General features: G+C 57.3%; 1 protein-coding gene across 1 annotated transcript in view; it reads left to right on the top strand.

Moving 5' to 3' along the window:
• Positions 1-10,241: 10,241 nt before the first annotated feature.
• Positions 10,242-20,443, top strand: part of CACNA1I (calcium voltage-gated channel subunit alpha1 I) — a 112,834-nt gene continuing 102,632 nt past the window's right edge. The window contains exon 1 of the mRNA XM_072742410.1: positions 10,242-10,372. The gene's annotated coding sequence lies outside the window, so the exon portion shown is untranslated. The remainder of the gene's footprint in view (positions 10,373-20,443) is intronic.

Genomic DNA, 20,443 nt, shown 5'->3' with positions numbered 1-20,443 from the left:
GGTTCAGCACCGCGGACAGCGACACCGGACCTGCCCAGTGGCGGTGACTCTTCAGGCTTCCGATGGGTTGGGTGGGTGGCCTCGTGTCACCCAAGAGGTCGAGAGCAGGGAGCCGGGTTGGGGTGCTGATGTTGTCAGAGTAGCTCTCCCCAGGCCCAGAGATTATCTTCCCAATGGAACTCTCTCCTTTGTTCCCAAGACTCTTGATGATCCCATTCCCCATCCTCTCCTAGCACACAGACCCAGTTCCCTTTCTTCCAAGCTCCACAAGCCTTGGCTGTGATCTCTCTCCCTCCGGGCCCCACTCTCCCTTCTCCAGCCCCTAGCCTGCCTGCCCTGGGGCACTCAGCCCCACCACCCCAGGCTCTCACAGCCCCCTGGCTCCCAGGGCGGAGTGTCTGGCCTGGCAGTCACAGGAGGATCTGGTGTGGCTCATCTACTTGCAGGCTGTGTGACCTTGGGCAGGCATTCCCGCCCCTCCCACCTGACCCCCTGGCTTCAGAAAGGGGCGGTTTAGACCATGTCATTTCTGAGCTTGGAGCCAAACCCCACGGTCAGCTCTTGGCAGCCACTACCCTGGTGGGGAGAGCTGTAGGCAAGGGCAGGGTGTGTGCAGGCTGCTGCAGGAGGACACAGACAGGGCCTGGCGGGCTTGAGAGAGGGAGAGGCGGGGGCTCCAAGGGTGTTTGTGTGTGTGCTGGGGAGGAGAGGCGAGGGCGGAGGGAGAACGCAGAGGAGCTGCTGGACTAGAACAGAAGAACCCCTTAGCCTGTATATTTAGCTCATCGAGGTATATAAACAGAAACCTGGAGCGGACTCAATGCTCCCCCCCAAGCGTGAGTCATCAGTGCTGCTGCAGCTAAAGTTAGGCTCTCCAATCACAGGCTCCCTCCCCTCTCCCCTCTCCCCCTTCCCCTCTTCTCTCCCACTCCCCTCTCCCTCCCCCTCCTCACACCATCCCCTTAATGCCTCCTTATCTCCTAATCTCTCCTCCCCATCTCTTCCCTCCCACCCTTCTCCCTAAATCTCTCCTGGCTGATGCTTTAAACTCCCTCCCTCCCAGATCTGCCCTTCCCCTTGCATGCTCTCGATCTTTTCCTTGATACTCCCTCCCCATTTTTATTCTTCTCTTTTTCTTTTTCCTCTCTCTCTCACACGTTTCAATACATCTTTCCCTCTCTCCAAGTGCATTTGGGAAAGGGTATTTTTACACTTGCATTTGTATTTGTTTGAACCTAGTAATAATAACATGCATGTGTCTGTGTGTACTTGAGAGGGGGTGTGCATGTGTCTGTGTGAATTTGTCTCTTGGTGTGAGGGTGTATTTAACGAAAATGATATCTGTTTGGGTGTACGTGTGAGGGTGTCTGCGGTGTTTGTGAGCCTGTGTGAATGTGTCAATGTGTGTGTCTGTGTGAGTGCACACATGGGAGTATGAGGATTGTGTGTGTGTCAGTGTCTCTGTGTGTTTCATCCCGTTTGGGGGAAGGGTAGCTCTGTGCCCCCAGAAGTAAATGTTCAGGGTTTAGTAGTAGAGAACTCCTTCCCCAGTTTCCAGTGGGGGTTTGCGGTGCAGAAGAATCTCTGGCCCTAATAGATTGCGGGCAAGGCAGCTATGGGTTCCAGGCTGTCTAGAGAATGGACCCAGGCATGACTTTTGGGCCCTGCCACTTGTTGCTGTGTGACCTTGGGCCAGTCTCTTGGCCTCTCTGGGTCTTGCTGAGGTGATGAACCTGATGACCCTGCTCACCTTGCCAGGCTGGGGGAAAGGTAGCAAGGGAATTCATGGGTGCAGAGGTGCAGGAGGAGGGTGATGAGGACAGGCTGGGCACTGGGATATCCAAGGCCTCTGTGTTAGGTGTATGCTTTTCTGCCTCAGTGGGGCTCTTGCTGCTTCCCCCACTGTGTATTTATAATATTTGCCAATGTTCACAATATTTGTCCAGTTCCACAGAACTGGAGGCTGGATACCCTCACTGGAGGTGTGCCCCCTCTCTTCATCAGTGGATTCCACTCCCACCTTTGAGATACATCTTGAAAGCTGCTCTCTGCAGGAAACCTCCCAAATATCTGTCAAGGTGCACCCCTTCCTCCTCCATTGCTCCACAGGCCTCTCTAATACCTTCACCACGGTCCATGTCTCTGCCTTCAATATGGGGGAATCCTGGAAAGGATTTACCAAAGGGAATAGTGGGCATCTGTGTGAGTGGGTGTGCCCCGGGGACGGTGTAGGAGAGGAAAGGGGAGAGACTGACAGCAGGGGTGAGCCAGGCCGAGGGGCTGGGCATGCCATTTTAGCTCAGGCTCTGCTCACCCAGAATGGAGAAGTGTCTGGGCCTTCAGCTGGGTGGCTTCGCTCAGACTTTACATCAGGGACTAAGGAATTGCCTGAGAAAGCATTACTCCTCTGGCCCCTGGGTGGGTGGTGACTGATGAACAGGGCGCCTTCTCTACCAGGCAGCCCGGGAGATCTGTTACCACTTCAAATGACCCCACCATCCTTATTCTCCACCAGTTTCCCTTGTTTTATTTTTCTTAACAGGTTGATCATCATCTGATGTCCTATATATTTCATGTATTTATCTTAAAAAAAAAACTCTGGTTTTTTTCTTTCTTTTTTTTCAGGCTTTATTTATTTATTTGAGAGAGAGAGAGAGAGAGAAAGCACCAGCAGAGGGAGGGGCAGAGGGAGAGGGAGAATTGAGCAGGGAGCCTGATTTGGGGCTTGAACCCAGAACCCAGGGATCATGACCTGAGCCCAAGGTAGATGCTTAACTGACGGAGCCACACAGGTGCCTCTCATGTATTTATCTCACGTATTTTCTGACTCACCTACTCCAATATAAGCTCCATGCAGGCAAGGACTTCATTTTATTCACTGCTGTACCCCTAGGGCCTGAAACTGTGTCTGACACACACAGTTGGGGCTCAGAATGAGTTGCTGAAAGAGTGCCTGGCTGGCTCAGTTGGTTAAGTGTCTGACTCTTGATTTTGGCTCAGGTCATGATCTCCGGGTCATGAAATTGAACCCTGTGTTGGGCTCCCCGCACTCAGAGCAGAGTCTGCTTGAGATTCTCTCTCCCCCTGCTTGTGCACATACTCTGTCTCAATAAATAAATACTCAAAAAAAAAAAAAAAGGAGCTGCTAAAGAGACAAAGATGCCCTGCCATATCCTCCTGTGTGATCATCATTCATTCACTTGACCTCTGGTACCTGCACTATGCCCATTCTTTGCAAGTCTCCCAGCCTAGCAAGAGCAGAGCAGAGAGGTAGGCCATCAAGACTAGACGGGGCGGGGGAGTGGAGTGAGGAACCCCTGACTTGGCCTGGTGTGATCCCAGAGGAGGAGATGTCTGAGCTGGGCTTGAGGATTCCAAGGCACTCTCTAGGTGGAGACATTTGATTATGGCTTTTTCTTTCTTTCTTTTTTTTTTTTTTAAATATTTTTTTATTTATTTATCCATAAAGACACACACACACACAGAATGAGAGAGAGAGAGAGAGAGAGAGAGAGAGAGAGAGAGAGAGAGAAGGCAGAGACACAGGCAGAGGGAGAAGCAGGTCCCATGCAGGGAGCCCGATGTGGTACTCCATCCTGGGTCTCTAGGACCACACCCTGGGCTGCAGGCGGCGCTAAACCACTGCACCACCACCGGGGATGCCCCGATTATGGCTTTTTCTATCCACCCCCCCCACCCCAAGACATCACCAAAGAGAGGTCAGGGCTGGGGATTATTCTCTAAAACTCAGAGTTGGCATGGACACAGAGCAGGCCCTCTCAGCTGGGGAACTATCTCCGCGATCCTTAGCTCTGTGATCCTTCCTGGGGGGTACAGTGGGGTGGGGTTTTCCAGTTTTAAAAAAGATCAAAACCTTAAAAGGACCACAGCCCTGATGGTGGAATTTCAGGCCCTCTAGGAGGCTGAGGAGGTGCCCACCCTGCCTCTGGGCAAAGCCAGCCTGCTCCCTAAAATGCCCATCCTGAGCCATCCGGAGTCAGAAGGTTGCAGGGCAGGGGCCAAGGCCAACCTGGGCCAGCCTCTCCAGCCCCGAGCCAGCTCGCACCCGCACAAACCCACACTCATCTCTCCTTGATGGTGACATTGAAGGTGGCTTCCTGAGGCTGGACTGCCAGGGTGCCGGCCTTTGTCCAGCCAAGGATAAAAGGAAGAGTTGCCTGCTCTATAATTCTTTCTCCAAGCAGCAGGAGGAGCAGAGAGAGAGAGGGCGTGAGAGCACGCGCACATGCGTGAGAGACACATGCATGCACAGAGCATGGGGACAGGGAGCGGGATAGACAGACAGGGAGCTATAGACGCCCAGGAGACAGGGTTGCAGAGAAGGAGAAGTGAGAGAGAGAAGGGAGATGGAGGAAGAAAGACAGAGTCAGAGGAAGAGGAAGGCAGAGAAACAGCCCAGAAGGAAGGGAGTGGCCTGGAGGAACAGAAGAAGGAGAAAGACACCCCCTGGGGCAGAGGGAATAAAGCTGAGGTCGGGCGGGGGTGCCCACAACTGTGCTGAATTCTCTCCCTCCTTCCCTCCCTCTCACCCCTTGGGCTCCACCGTGCCTGAGCTCGGCTCCTTTCACCTCTCTCGTCCCCTGAAACCAGGGTCCTCCTTGAGTTTCCGAGTCCTGTTCCTCTGCCCTCTGAAACTTCCCTCCAATCTGCCTCAGCCATCCTGCCAGCAGTGCAGCCCAGGCTAGTGCGGCCTCTCACCTGGCCTCTGCAATAAGCTCACTCAGCACCGGGGCAGGGCCCCTCCCCACTCACACTTCCCTCAGCCTGGCATTCAGACACTTGGCCTGACCACAGCAGGACTTCCTCTTGTTCCCACAGCAAGCCTTGCTCCTTCCTACCCCTGGGCCTTTGCACCTGCTGTAATGACTGCCCAGAACCACCCTCCTCCAATGCTTTGGGGTAAAACTCTTATCTGCGCAGCCCCTGCCCTCCCTCCAAGCCTTTATGTGGTCACTGGTCACACTACTGTGGGAAGCCTTCTCCGACTCTCCCACACCAGAAACAATGGTTTTCTCTTCTACTCCACTTACCCTGGGTTGTCTAAACATGGCTGTTCCCCACTGGGCTGGGTTTTGTCATCACTGTATGTCCAACACCTTGCACATAGTAGGTGGTCAATAAATGTCACTGAGCACTCATCGGGCGTGACTGATGGATAGCATGCTGCATTACCTTGCATGACCTCAAGTTCTGCATCAGTAAAATAGACCTGGAAATGACTGCTCAGAGTACTGGCACTCAAGAAATGCACTCAGCAAATATTGAGCACTTATTGCATGCCAGGTAGTGCATGGTGGATATGGTGAGGCACCTAGGAGATGATGTGCCACTGGTCAAACAGCAGTCATATGTGCAGGGGGCAGTGGTGGAGGGTGGGGGGCTTCTGGTGTCTCTGCCTGGGGTGGGGGTTTGGACAGTCCCCTGCTGCAGTTCCTCTGTCTGACATTCACACTGGAATAAACCCACTGTTGCTCCGTCCCCACCCTTGCTGGTGGTAGACTGCTGGGGTACTGGCAGCCCTTTCCAGATGTGCCCAGACTGGATTCTTCAAGCTCCATCCAGAAGCTTCTAGGTCAGGGATGCCTGGGTGGCTCAGAGGTTAAGCGTCTACCTTCAGCTCAGGATGTGATCCTGAAGTCCCGGGATTAAGTCCCACATCGGGCTCCCTGCATGGAGCCTGCTTCTCCCTCTGCCTGTGTCTCTGCCGCCCTCTCTGTGTCTCTCATGAATAAATACATAAAATCTTAAAAAAAAAAACAACAACAAACCAGAAGCTTCTAGGGCATCAATGGCCTTCTCTGGATGAGAGTCAGGGACCTCCCGCCTGGCAACAACCTGAGGATCCTGTGATCTGTCCCCTTTCCCTCTCTCTGACTCCAGCTTCCTTCCTGGGCAGGTGGGAGAAGGATAGAAGGATCTGTCTCCGTCTCTCTCTCTCTCTCTCTCTCTCTCTCTCTCTCTCACACACACACACACACACACACACACGCTGGCATGGCATTCTGCCTCTGCTCATTAGCTGAGTGACCCTGGATAATTTACTTAATTTCTCTGGATGCTGGTTCTCCCGTCTATAAAATGAGCTTCATGGTACCTCTCACCCAGAACTGCTGCCAGGATCAAATGGGCTAACGGTGTAAATTAGGTACCTGTGGGTGGGGAAGGAGGGTGCCCTTGCTCCTTACTTGGGTAAGACATCACCTGTCCTGACTGGTTAGGATTTCTGTGGCCACAGCGCCCCTGGGGGGATGCTAACGTCCTCCTGGGCCTCTCTGACTTTGACCTTTGCTCCTGCCAGCTTAGTCCAGTTGGGGGGATGGATTGGCTGGTCCCAGGGCTGGTTGTCCCTGTCAGCAACTTTCTTGACATCCACACACAGGACACTCACTTGCGCCAGGCACATGTGTGTGTGTGTGTGTGTGTGTGTGTGTGTATGTGTGTGTGTGGTATATGTGTCTAGTTGACTTTCCAGGGGCTTCCAGGGAGAGGGGAACCAGTGGTACAGCCATGCAAGCTACTCCAGAGTCCTTCACCCCTCTCTGGGGTGCTCCCCCAGGACTCCCCCTTCGTGTGACCCCCGCCTCCATCCATTTTGCAGTCTCTCCTCCCCTCTCCCTTCACTGTCCACACTTCCCCTCTGAAACTCCCATTCTTCTTCCTCGGCCCATCCAGCCACGACCCCTAGATTGGGCTCTTGGGCTCTTAGAACCCAATCCCCTCTGCAACCCCTCGGCCCACCCTCCAAGTCCCCTCCCTGTTTCACCCATAGTCAGCATTTCCAAAGCTTTCATCTCATAACATCCTCCAGCCCTGGCACAGGCCCAGTACCCAGTGGGTGCTTAATAAAGGCTTTCGGGATGTTGAGGCTCATTTTCTGCCATTGGTTTTCTCCTATCACGGTGGGCTGCTCCTGGCGCCTGGTCCTTAGGTGTCCAGGTTGCTGCTTGGCCTCTGAGAGCGGTCCCTTCCATGCCCTAGGGGTCGAACCATGCTCTAAAGGGGTACAGGGTGGCCTATGTGAGGGTACCACTGGTCGGATCCCTTTCTACTCTGATAGGTGAGGCCACTCTACTGGTTTGGAATCCTGGACACTTCCACTCTTAGAATTTTTGAATCTTAGAATTCAGAATCCTAGTTAAGAGCACAGATTCTGGAGGCAGATGCCCTGATTTCAAATACCAGCTCTCCTGTGTATCAGCTGTGTGATCTTGAGCAAGTTACCTGACTTCTCTGTGCTGATGCTCCTCATCTGTAAAACAGCAGTGACGATTAAAAAGATTGTGGAAAGGATTAAATTCGTCAAAATTTGTCAAGGCCTTAAACCAGGACCTGGTGCAGATCAATGCTTTGTGTTTGGGAAACAAATCAGTGTGGATTTTGAGGATTGGCATCTTTGTGTGTTTAGGATCTTTATCCTGGAAGGGACCTCATCTCGTGTCCTGCAGCAGGAATTCTGCACCAGTTTTCTTCTGCCCCAGCTTGCTTATCCCCCTTAATAGATTCGTCCTACCCTTCTAGCCACTCCAATTGCTGGAAAGTTCTCCCAGGGACGGAAGGGAGCCCGGGCTGCTCTGGGAGTAGCGAGTGAGGGCCTGGTTGTGTTTGGGTGCTTGCGAGAGGGGACAGGGAGCCTGGCCCAGCTGTCAGCTCAGGTGGGTGCACTAAGGACTCCAGGCCAGGGTCCAGCCCACTGTCCTCCTGGCAGGCCGCTGCTCCCAGGGCACAGCGGGACCTAATGAGTGAGTGAGGCTGCTGCAGCCTTCTGCAAATACCAGACACAATATAAATAGCAATAATGAATAAATGAAGCTCTTGCCGCCAGCGAGGGCCTCTGGGATGGACTGCCACAGCCTGGCCTTTGGCCCGGGCCTGGAGTTGCAAGCCTATCTGCCAACAGGATTGAGGGTCGCCTCTTTGTCCCCACTTCTTCTATGACCTTTAATCTGTCTGCAGCCTCCCATGCATGGAACCCACCACCATGCTGAGGGCAGAAGGATGAAGGAATGGACAATGAAGGCAGAAAGTATTTAGGGTAGACATTAAGCAGAACTTCTCGCCAGTGTGTGGATGCTTGAGGGTGGCTGGGGAGGGGGTGTGAGTCCTCCAAGGACGAGCAGCGCACTAGAATCATGGAGGGAGTCAGTTTCTCCTTAAATATGAAAAAGAACTTTGAAGGATCAGAGGTGCTCGGAGAGCAAAGCAGCTGCCCAGGGAAGTGGTGAGATCAGTGTCACCCCAGGCATGCGAGCAGGGGCTGGGCGGCCGCTTTGGTAGGTGGAGCTGAAAAGACTCAGTCCTGGGAATTCACTATCTGGCGCCTTACTCAAGGTCCTGTCCAGTCTTTTGAACTTTAGGAAAATGCTGCCAGAGGACAATGGAGAGAAAGCGAGCACTGTTCGGGAGCTTCTCCCTGACCTGCTGTCTGACTGCTGTCACTGTCCCGGGCCTAGGACTTTCCAGCTGAGCACTCGGTGGGTCAGGGCCAGAGTGCCTGCCCCGGCCACCTGATTTCTCACCTCTGTGCCTTTGCTTGTGTCCTTTCCTCCTCCTTGAAGCCGTTTCTCTGCCCATCACCTCTCTTATCTCAGTCCCATGTGAGCACTCGAGGCACAGTGTGAGCCTCCTGCCTTTGGTGAGGTTGTTGCTTGAAGACTCCTGATCTGAAGGCCACTCCGTTCTGACATAAATCCACCTCACAAGGGGCCACCCTCTGGCCCGCTTACTCCATGCCTACAACACCTTTCATTGTGGTCTGGTGACAAAGTTTTGTCTTGTCTCCCTGGATGGATGAAAGGGTAGGAAGGGATGAATGTTTGTGAAGCACCTACTAGATGCCAGGGATGGTGCTAAGCCCTTTAGGGACTGTTCACATTCTGCTAAGTGTGAACTTTTAGCTCCATTTCACAGATGAGGAACCTGAGGCTCAGAGATTTTAAGGGGCTTTCTCAGTCAGGAAGCCACAGAGCTGGGATCAAACCTGAGTGCCTCTTCGTCCACAGCTCTGCCCACCTGCCAGGCCAGGTGGCCCCAAGGCAGGCCTCAATATCCTCAGGATTAGCTTCCCCCAACCGCAGCCACCCCCCCCCCCCCAATTTTTGAAGGAGATGAGGTTGGGATGGAGAGGGCTGAGCTGAGTGCGTCTTATCCATCAGGCTCCTGTGGCCCAGGCTGCCCAGGGGAAGTGGAGAGGCTAGGGGCATTTGAAGCTGGAGAAAGAAGCATCAGTTTTACTTGGGAGGCCTCCTGGAAGCCTTCCTGGAGGAGGTGGCCTTTCAGTCAAGCCCTAAAGGTTGGGAAGCAGCACAGATGCGGGGCGGGGGTGGGGGGGTGGGGGGGAGAAGCGAGAGGAGAGGCGAGAAGCTGCCCGAAGCTGCCCGGGCCCAAGAGCCGCCTCTGGAGCCCAGTGGCAGCCTGCTCCACCATTTCCGAGCTGTGGCCTCAGCTGGGCAGCGCCTCTCCTGGGCAGTGGAGCCCCCCGCCCCCATCTCACAGTACCTGGGTGAGAATCCAAAGTGTTCCGTGCCGAGCAGGCACCTGGGACCCGAGGGTGGTCGGTCATGGGGTCCCTCCCCCCCTCCCTGCGCATGACGCAGCCCCTGGAGAGGACCCTCCCCCGGCGCGCCCCTGGACTGCGCGGGGAGGCGGCGGGGCCGGGGCTTCCTGCCCTCGGGGGCGGCGTGGGGGCTCGGCCGCCGCCGAGCCTGTCTGTCGCCTCCCGCCTCCCCCCGGCGTCCCGCGCCTGCAGCTTTCCCCGAAGACATTTGGTGTCAGTATAAGGACGGCTTTGCCTCGCACGCGGCGCGGCTCGGTCTCGCCGCCGCCGCACGTCCCCGCACCGCCGGGCGCTCGGGCTCCTCCGCAGCCCCCGCCGCGCGCAGACCCCGCGCCTCGAGCCCGCGGCCGGAGGCGCGAGCCCAGCCGAGCCGGGACCGGCCGCGACCCCGCCCCGCCCCGCCCGCCCCGCCCCGCCCCGCGGGGTCCCGGCGCCCCCCCCGCCCCCCCCGGCCCGGCCCCGGCCCCCGAGCGCCGCGCTCCCGCCGCCCGCCGCCCGCCGCCCGCCGCCCGCCGCCCGCCGCCCGCCGCGCTCCAACTCCCGCGCCGGCCGCCGCTCGTCCGCGCCGCCGGCTCCTCGCCGCTGCCCCAGGCTCGCCGCCCTCCCGCCATGGCCCGGGCCCCGGGGCCCGCCGCCCCCCGCCCGCCGCCCCGCGCGCCCCAGGGGCTCAGCTGATCCTGAACCGGCGGGGGGCGGCGGCTGGCGGGCCCGGGGTCCCCCGATCTCCGGCTGCGGGGCACGCGGCGACCCGCGCCTCCACCCGGACGACCCCTGCTGCGCTGCCGGGTCCATGCGCAGGTAGGTGGGGGCGGGGGCTCCGCTCCGAGGCCAATTTCCTAGCGCGTCGGGTCTGTGGTTCTGAGGCGTTTGTTTGCGTGTTTCTGGGGCCGATTCCCCACCCCCGCCCCCCGCGGCCCCGACACACGCGAGCCCAGCGGGTCGGCCCATCCCGCGCGGTCGGGCAGGTGCCTGGGGAGGAAGGACGGGAAACTTTGACCGGTCCCTCTCCAAGGCCACGAAAGTTCTCTCGGTGCCAACGCTGAAGCCGCGAGCCGGCGCCGCAGAAATTCATTCAACAAGTCAGGCTGGCGGCCGGGGGCCCGGGCTGGGTCCGGCCGTCCCGCTCCCGCGCCCGCGCCCCGCGCCCCGCGCCCCGCGCCCCGCGCCCCGCGCCCGCGCCCCGCGCCCCGCGCCCGCGCCCCGCCGCTGCTGCGGCTCTGCGGCCACCGGCCCAGGGCTGGTGTCAGCGTCCAGAGGGCTGAGCCGGGCGGACTGGCGGAGGGACAGTAGCCGCAGGGGGATTGGACGGGGGAACCCCGGCGGCTCAACTTTCCTGGAGGCAGAGGTGGTGGTGGGCCGCGGTCAGCCCCTGGGGGGACTCAAGGCTTCGCGGCGTGAAGCCAGGCCGGGGCTGGAGCGGGACTCTAGGGGGTAAAAGAAATCCTCGGCAGGTTGGGGCTGGTTATATAATGAGTGTCTGTGATGATTGGGTTTTAATTGTCTGCTGGGTGGTGTGCAGGGGGATGTGGGGGGCAAGAGGCTTTGGCAGGGGGTGGGCAGGCCTCTTGGGGGGGAGCATATGCCTGGGGGAGGGGGCTTTTGGATGGGCCCAGGCTGAGGTATCAGTGAGCCGCTCTGCTTGTGTCTTTCTCCTCCTTTCGGGGTCCTGGGGGGCTCTAAGCCGGGCATGAGGCTGGCATGTGGGGAGACCTCTGAGCTATATCCTGGCTGAGTGAGTCTGTGTTCTGGGTCCAGGTGTGTGTGTGTGTGTGTGTGTGTGTGTGTGAGAGAGAGAGAGAGAGAGAGAGAGAGAGAGAGGATGAGAGGGACAGAGAGAAAGCTTGCTTGCGTCTGTGCCTGTATGGTGTGATGGGGTCTGACATGCCATGTGAGGAATGTCCTAGGGCTGGAGTGCTCAGGTTGGCCTGAGCAGGGAGCGGGGCTGTCCTGTCTGTCTGTCAGTCTCTCACCGTCCTGAGGATTCACCCAGCAGATACTGGCACCACCTGGGAGCCGGGATGCTGTGCAGATAGGGATGTGGGGCCATGGGCTGGGCCTGCGGGAAAGGGTCTGGCCCAGGAGTTCAGGCCTGCTTCCCGAGGCTGCAATCCTCAGGCCCTGCCCACACTGTCAAGTCACCTCTTGGATCAATATTTCCCCTCAGCCCCAAGGACTGGCTTTGGAAATTCATCCACCCTTCAGGATAAACTTTTTGTTCAGACTACAGGACCTGGGCTGGGCTGGGGACAGGGTGGGGAGTCCGGCTACCTTCCTGTCCCCTTCCTGCCTCCACCATCCAGGCTGAGCCAGAGGGAGGGGATGCCAGTGGGTGACAGGGTAGGGCGACACAGAGTAGGGACCAATTCTGAGGCTGCAGTCGGGGGAGGAAGAGGAAGAGGGAGGATCACATCCTGGGGGGGTGGCGCTGAGCCGTCTGGCACCAAATTCATGAGGACCCGGGCACACATGCCCCAGAGAGCCTGAGCCCCACACTGAGTCCCTGCACTCTCTTCCTGGCTGCTCAGCGCCTGCCCCTGGGCACCCCAAGGGGCAGCTTTGGGGAGGGGCTAGAGGGTTGGCAGGAGGCCCCTCCTGGGTCCTTCCCACCCATTCTAGGTGCTTCTGAGAGGGCATCTTCTAGGCCCACCAGGGCGCACCAGGCAGCAGTTCCCCAGTCCCGGTGCCCTGACTCCCCTTGACCTTGGGTGGGGATGTGGGGGCAGAGGTGGCTGTGAGAACTGCTCCTCTCTCAGCCTCCATCATGGGCTCCAGACGGACTCCTCCAGGGAGCCCACAGCCAAGCGGGGAGCAGTTTGGGGACAGCTGTGACTGCAGCTCCTCTGCCTCCTGTACCGGATCCACACCCTGAGTGCAGGGCGTCACCACCTGTGACTCCCCCAGGCCCCTTCATCATGCCGCCTCCACTGCCATCTCTGCCACCCTCACCCCGTGCCCTGCACCCCAAGTGGGACTCCCCTGGGGCTCAGCTCTCCCGGGAAAGTCTGTTTCTGGACACCACTTGGGTTCTCCCCCACCCTGGAAGAGCTCCCGCCCCCAGGCAGCTTCTGAGTGCTTGCCAAGGTGACAAAGCAGGCTCTCGTGGGGCTCCTGGATTCCCGGCCGCCTCCCCCTCTGCCCGCTTGTTCTCCGAGTGCCCAGCCCCCAGCTCAGGGTGCTCAGACACTACGATGGCATCTGGAAGGAGGGGATGCCAGGCTGGGTGTGGGGGTCCAGGGAGCCGCCGGCAGGCTGTAGGGAGAGCAGGGTCCTCCTGCCCTCTTCTCCATCTCCTTTCCTCCTCCCTGCTTCCTTTCTTGTCCTTCCTTTGCCGCTGCTCCTTTCTGATCCCTCTCCTCCCTCCAGTTCTTTTCTGCAGAATGTTTTCTTCAAGCACATTCCCAGGATCTGCTCCTGCCTTGTTCCCTCAACCCTGTGTCCATCTTCCAGGGCGCCCTGGGTGTGCGGTCGGTGTGTTCATGTCCCGGGATCCACCGTCTGTGGCTCTCGGTAGAGAGTGTGTGTGGGGGGGGGTGTGTGTGCATCTGTAGGTCCGTGGGTCCGAAGATCTGCGGATCTGTGGGTGTACATGTCTGTGCATCTGTGATGTGTGGAGCCTTGGATCCATGGGTCTGTAGGTCCGTGGGCCTGTGGATGCTGATATCCAGGAAGATGTGGGCTCAGTCTCTCCCCCTCATGGCTGCCAGTCTGAGGAAGGAAGAAAACAAAGCCGATTCCCTTTTCTCTCTCTCCTGTGTTTATGAAGCACCTACTATGTGCTGAGCCCTGTTCTGGTTGCTGGGGGACACAGCGGCAAACAACAGGGGGCAGATAACATCTGCCCCAGTGCCCCTAGGGTGGGGGGCCCAGGGCCTCCTCTGGGCCAGGTGCTGTGTGGGCACATGGCTGCAGGGCCTGGTTTTCTCTTGTGCCCTTGGCCGGGAGACTGGGACTCTGCTTGGTGTGTAGGCGGCGCAGCCTGGGGAGGGCTTGAAGGCACAAGGTGTTTGGATGTCCTTGAACGGGAGTGAGGGGCTTTGGGGGCTCGTTGAGCAGGACCGGATAACAGGGGGGTGGTTTCTCCAGGATGGAGGCCAGGGTCTTTCGGGGCTGGAAGTCAGCGCCGACCTAGCCCTGCCTCACAGACCTCTCCCTTCATGTCAGAGCCCTACCTCTGCCAGTTGCCCCCTTTTCTGTACTCTGGCCATGGTGGTCTCACCGGTGATGCATTTTGAGAAGAGTGTCAGGCTTTCCTCTCTCCTCATCATTGACTGCTGGTCCTGATGAGCAGGGCGGGCCACAGGCAGCTGTCGGTCCAGGGACGGAGGCCTTCTCCCCAGATCCCTCAGCTCTTGTCCTAGTGGGGAGGAGAGACAAGAGCAAGTTCACGATCATGGGCATGGCCCAGAGGGGCAAGGCCTGGGGGAGAGTCAGCTTCTTGTACAAGTGGGACCGTTCCTTTCACCTTAAAGGATTTCTGTGAGGCTTAGAAGCGTCTCTGAAGAGCCTAGCATGGGGCCTGGTACAGAGAACTGAAACTGTTTTGCCTTCATGAAGGTACTTTCCAGTTCTCTCCCCCCATTTGCTATCCCGTTAGTGAGGTAGACAAGGAATCCTCTTCTGCATTTTATACACGAGGATGTGAAACTTGGTGAGGCGGTGTGGTGCAGCGAGAGTGGCGCTGGGCCCCGAGCCCGGGCACTGAGACTCCTGATCCAGTGCTCTTCCTTCTAGAACGACCTCCCTCCCTCCAGGGACCCCATTCACTCTCATTTTTTAGCTGAAGTAAGACCCAAGGCCCTCATTACTGCAGAATGAGTAAAAATGATCAGCAGAGTCACCTGCTGGGAAATGTTCAAACACACTGATGGAGACTCTAATACAGTCTCGCTGGCTGGCACTAGTCATAAGGCTGAGAGCTGACAGTGACAATGTCTAGTGACAGACATGTGGACAGGTGCTGGGAGTGGGTGTGCTGCGGTGGCCTGTCTACCGCCCGGTCTAGATGACCCTTTAACTGGCAACAAGGATGTGGGTCTTCCAGATCCAACGCTTAGCTCTTTCACTAAGTAGCTCTTGACCCTGGGAAAATCCCTTAACCTTTCTGGGCCTCAGTTTACCTACCTATAAAGTGGAGAGAGCAAAAACACTTTGCTGGATTGTTTTTTTTTTTTTTTTTTTTTAAAGATTTTATTTATTAATTCATGAGAGGCACACAGAGAGGCAGAGATGCAGGCAGAGGGAGAAGCAGGCTCCCTGCGGGGAGCCCGATGTGGGACCCCAGGATCACGCCCTGAGCCAAATGCAGACACGCTTAACCGCTAGGCCACCCGGGCATCCCTGCTTCGCTGGATTGTAAAGAGCTGCCTGGCACGTAGTAAGTGCTCAACTAATAATAATGTTGTCTCTGACTCTTGTTACCCACCACGGGAGGGGGTTCCGAGCCAATTCATTGAACACTGTGAAGCTGGGAGGGGGGGGTTGGCTGTTGATTTTGGTGACAGGCCTAAGATGACTGCAGTGTGTGCAGGCAGAGAGGGCAAGTTCTGTGTCAGGTCATGCATCCAGGGCCATCTTTGAGCCATTCATCTTTAGGCTACAGGAGCCTTTGAAGAGGATCTGAGGGGGCCAGTAGACCACATGCACTGTAGATGCTGCAGTCTGACTGGGTTGGCAGCCAGGCTCTGGGGCTCCCCGGCTGCAACAAAAGACGACTCCATTGCAGAATCAGGCAGGTGACCTCTCTGCTCTTCTCTGGGCTATTTGGTGCCAATCTGGTCCTGCCCTTGTGCAGGAAAGTAAGCAAACTTGAGTGTGACTGGGGACAGGTCCCAAGGAGTAGATGATCTGGAAATGTCGCCCAAGGAGTGGTTGAGGGAGCTGGTGACAAGAGGCCCTGGGGCAGATGAGGCTCCGGGGTGGGCGGGCTGTCGTCATGCATCTGCAGGGCTGTCATGCAGAAGAGGGAGCAGACAGAGGGTTCCAGGGGCTCTGGGATGCCGGCTGAAAGATTCTGGGAGGCGCATTTCCCACAGCCCCACAAAGACCTTTCTACAGGCCGCCAGATGCCGGCTCTGCACTGGCGAGCATGAGTGTGTGTGAGGTGCATGTTTGGGTCTGTGTGAGTACACGCGGTGTGTGTGAGTGTGAGAATACATGCCTGGTTGTGTACATCTGTGAGTGCACGAGTGGATGTGTGTGTGTGAGTACGCGTGTGTGTGTGTGTGTGTGTGTGATCTTTGTGCTGATGAGCATGTGGTGACCAACTACGCCCCTTTGGGGATCCCATTCTTTTCAGAGACTCCTATGTGGAGCTCTGGGGTCGTAGGAGTCTAAAACCAGCCGCTGTGTTTCTGGGGCTTCTGAGTTCCGGGATTCTGGAATTCCACGGCTGACCCACTGACAAGCACAGGAGACCGTCACAGGGCCCACCGCGTGCTGGCTCGGTGTCTGGTGGTGCAGCCAGGTGCTCACAGTGTCACCCCAGCTCATCCTCCCAGTGGTCCCGCCGTGGAAGAGTTGTCACCATCACTTTGTAATCAGGATCACTGAGGGCCACTGCCGGGCTGAGTGGTGTGCCAAGGTGGATTGGTGTCAGAGCTGGGACTCTGGCACAGTCTTGGCTTCTGGCGTGTGCTCTGAAATACCATGCTATAGAATCTGAGGTTATTGTAGCTAATATTGTGAGCTTCTAAGGTTCTGGATGATTCTAAGATACTCTGATTCTGAGATTCCTAGAATCTGGTATTCCCAGAATGAATTTGTTGCTTATTGTCCTAGCTACGACATTAGCTGATGTGTTGATGTGTGGTCATTGATAAAGGAATAAACAAGTTGTCTGCCTGTGTGTGCCCGTGAACACACAAACACACACGCACACAAGTGCATGCATATGCGTGTATACACACGTGCGCACACGTGTGCACGTGCACACATCACCTGGGGTGACCAGGCTAAGCCTCCTGTCTTTCTCCACCAGCGCTCTGAGCTCTGCAGACAAAAGGCCTCTCCTCACCATACTCCAAGGGCTCTGGAAGATACTGGGAGGCAGATTTCCCCACAGACTTGGGAAGACTTGCAGGGTCTTCGTCCACACTGGGGCTCTTGGCTGCACAACAGCCACATGGGTACTGTCTGCCGACTTAGCTTGGGAAGGAAGGCCTGGTTCCAGGACACCTTTTCCTGTCCCAGAGTGGTGTCTGTTAACGTTCAGTGCTTAGGTTCGGGAGTGGGAGTTGACTCTGCTCTATACCAGCTGAGTGAGAATGGGCCTTGCTGAACTTCTCTGGGTCCCAGTTTCTTTCTTCATAAAGTAGAAATAAGGATGGTTTGTACCTTAGGGTTCTGGGGTAGAAATGGACATAAATGATGCATGGTGGTGAGGGTGGTGATGGTGGTGATGATGGTGATAAAGGTGATGGTAGTCATGATGGTGATGGTGGTGGTGATGGTGATGATGATGATGATGATGATGGTGGTGGTGGTGGTGATGATGGTGATACGGGTGATGGTGATGGTGGTGATGATGGTGGTGGTGATGGTGGTGGTGGTGGTGATGATGGTGATAAGGGTGATGGTGGTGATGGTGGTGAGGGTGGTGAGGGTGGTGGTGGTGATGGTGATGGTGATGATGATGATGGTGGTGATGGTGGTGGTGTTGATGGTGATAATGGTGATAGTTATGATGATGAGGGTGATGGTGGTGATGATGGTGATAGTGGTGATGGTGGTGATGGTGATGATGGTGATAATGGTGATGGTGATAATGGAGATGGTGATGGTGGTAGTTGTGATGGTAGTGATGGTAGTTATGGCAGAGAGAGGTCTGGGATGGCAGCCCCTGGGGATGTCACAGCTGGCCTCATGTATGCTTGGACATCTACCTTCGTGGGTCTTAGAGAGCCTTCCCATCCACATCATGTGGGACCTGCTGATACAGCAGGAAGAGGGCTGAACTTTATGAAGAGAAAGGCTGAGGCTCCAAGAGGCTGGTGGAGTCAGGGGTGCAGAGTGTGTGTTCCAGTCACAGTGGGGTTCTGCTCCTGCCTCTGCACTTGCTCATGGAGACCAGTCCAGTTACCACACCGTAGCCTGGTGACCCCACTCTTGGAATACTTACAAGGAGGAGGCTCAGGATGTGGAGGCTGCTCAGACTCTGGGGCCAGAGGGACCTGAGTTTGAGTCCATCAATGCTGTCACCTAAAGCCAGTCTTCTCATCCCCATGAGGCTCCATTTTCAGACAGGTTGGAGCCCCGGGGAGCCCAGCTGCCAACCTCTCAAGAGCTTCCTGCCATAGGCAACTGGGCAGCTGGGGACCGGAACAGGGCTTCAGGGCACAGGCCGGAGGGAATTGGGACTAAAGGAAGCAGAGAGAGTGGCACCCTGAGTGGGCCCTGGGGAGCAGGTCAGAGGGTGGAGGTTGGGTGGGCACTGGGGAACAGGTCAGAGAGTGGAGGCTGGGTGGGCACTGGGGGTCAGGTCAGAGGGTGGAGGTTGGGTGGGCATTGGGGAGCTGGTCAGAGGGTGGAGGCTGAGTGGGCACTGGGAGCAGGTCAGAGGGTGAAGGCTGGTGGGCACTGGGAGCAGGTCAGAGGGTGGAGGCTGAGTGAGAACTGGGAGCAGGTTGGAAGGTGAAGGCTGGTGGGCACTGGGAAGCAGGTCAGAGGGTGGAGGCTGAGTGGGCACTGGGAAGCAGGTCAGAGGGTGGAGGCTGGTGGGCACTGGGAAGCAGGTCAGAGGGTGGAGGCTGGTGGGCACTGGGGAATGGGTTGGGGTGGTGGCCTGGGCAGTAGTGGCCTCTAGGAGTCCTGCAGTGAGGCAGGAGAGGTGTGAGGACAGAAGACCACACAGTGTGACAGCCTTCCACAAGGCCAAGTGAGGCAAAAAGCAAGTTAGGACTGAGTGGACATGGCTGAGAGCAAGGGGGGGGGGGCATGTGCGGTTCTAGAGGCCGCGGTGCTCCTTGAACTGATGTGGCTGTGGAAAGGGGTTTGGAGGTGCCAGGTGGGGTGGCATCGGGACCAACCCAGGGCCAGGCTTTTTTCCTCTAAAATATGTCTCCAATCCACCCCATTCTTCCCACCTCCTTTTGGCCCTCCCTGCCCTACCCCTGCCCCTCCACTCACTCTCCCTTCCACCCCCACAGGAGGGATGGCTTAAAGGCACAGACCAGAGCACACCCCTCCCTGCCTAAAACCCTCCTGTGGCTTCCCGTTGCTCTTGGGGAATACACTGCGAGCTCCTTCCGTGCACTCACCGCGGGCCCTGCCAAACACTCATTTCATCCCCTCCCAGGCTCTGGGCTTGGCACACTGGCCTCATTCCTCTTCCCTAAACGCACCGAGCTCATTCCAGCCTCCATCTCTGCACATGCTGTTCCTTCTACCTGGAGTGCTCGTCCTACAGATCACACGTGGCCGGTGCCTTCTGGTTCCTGTTTTGATCTTCGGTGTCTCTCTCCTTCCACGAGATGCTTTCCCCACTCCCACCTTTCTCCCTTGTTTGTTTACTTCCCAGCACGTTTTATTAACTTATTCAGTGAATATTGGTTGAGCACCTAGTGTGTTCCAGGCACTGTTCTAGGCACTGGGGGGGCTGCAACGGTGAACGAGGTGGCCCGCAGTCCCCCGGCTCTCTTACAGCCTTCTTTCAGATTGGGCAGGCAGCCACTAAGTCATAAAGATATAAATACATAAATTAAACGGCATGTTTGGTGGTGATAAGGGCTCTGGAACCCAGAGGGAGAGAAATTAATTGACTCGTGTGTCTCTCTCCCTTGCTGGGACGTCAGCTGAATGGGGGCTGCTGCCAAGCTGCTGTCTTATTCACTGGCGTAGCTGCAGAGCCAGTGCAGCGCCTGCACGTAGTAGGTGCTCAGGAAATATTTCCTGGACAAATGAATCGTCAGGGCCTGGGGGAGCAGGGCGTGGGAGCTGGAGGAGAGAGTGTCCCAGGGAACGGGGTGAGCGGAGGTGGAGGAAGTGGCTGGTCCTCTGGGGCCCCAGGACATCCAGCGCTGCCGAAGCAAGGGCCCGGCAGAGGGACAGTGGGCTCCGAGGAGGGCACGGCGGTGGGCAGACCCAGAGCCACCCCGGGGAGGAGGTTTTGCATCCCAGGGGTTGACACATGGCAGGCTGAGTCGCCTGAAAGCTTATGTAAGGCCCATGGCCATTTTTCTGGAACTGGATGGAGCTTGGGAGGAAAACTCTGCGTCCCTGACCAGCCGGGTAAAGTGGCAGGAGGTGCCAACTCCCGCCTGTCGCCCCCGGGAGCCAGAGAAATGTCCAAACGCATCAGCTCTGGGCAGCTCAGCAGCCGCGGGCGGCAGCCCTCCGGATGAGCACCAGGAGTGTAGTTTCCATCTCTAGCTCCCATCGCCCAGCCTGGCACGGTCGGGGTCCCAGGGCCCGGGCACCCTGGCACGTGACGATTCAGGGACCGGTGGCCTCTCGGATGAGGTGGTGAGGGGGCAGGCCCTGAGGAGCGGCTGTCTCCCTACCTGTCCGTGGGCCAGCTGTGTCGGGGCGCCAGGCTAGGGCATGGTCAGCTGTCGGTGAATCGGGGGTGCCAGCGCCGGGACTGTGGCATCTAAGCGTGCCCTAGTTCTACGCTTGGGGCAGTGTGAGGCCACGAGGTGCCACTTCCTTCTCTGGGTCTGTTTCTCCATCTGCGCAGCAGCGTTCCTGGGGTTGTTGGAAGGCTCAGGCAAGACCAGGATGCGCAAGTAACCTCTGAGCTGAAGTCGGGAGCAGCTACGTGGTTTGCAGGGCTCACTGCCCAGTGAAACGGGGCGGGGGGGTGGGGCTGATCAAACAGTTATTAAGAATTTCAGGTTGGTGACAACAGGGCATTAAACCCAGAGCGGGGCCCTT

This window comes from Vulpes vulpes, chromosome 16 (assembly GCF_048418805.1).
Source record: "Vulpes vulpes isolate BD-2025 chromosome 16, VulVul3, whole genome shotgun sequence".
Lineage (NCBI taxonomy): Eukaryota > Metazoa > Chordata > Mammalia > Carnivora > Canidae > Vulpes > Vulpes vulpes.
Note: the sequence above shows the minus strand (reverse complement) of the source record. Positions and strands in the feature narration are given on the sequence as shown.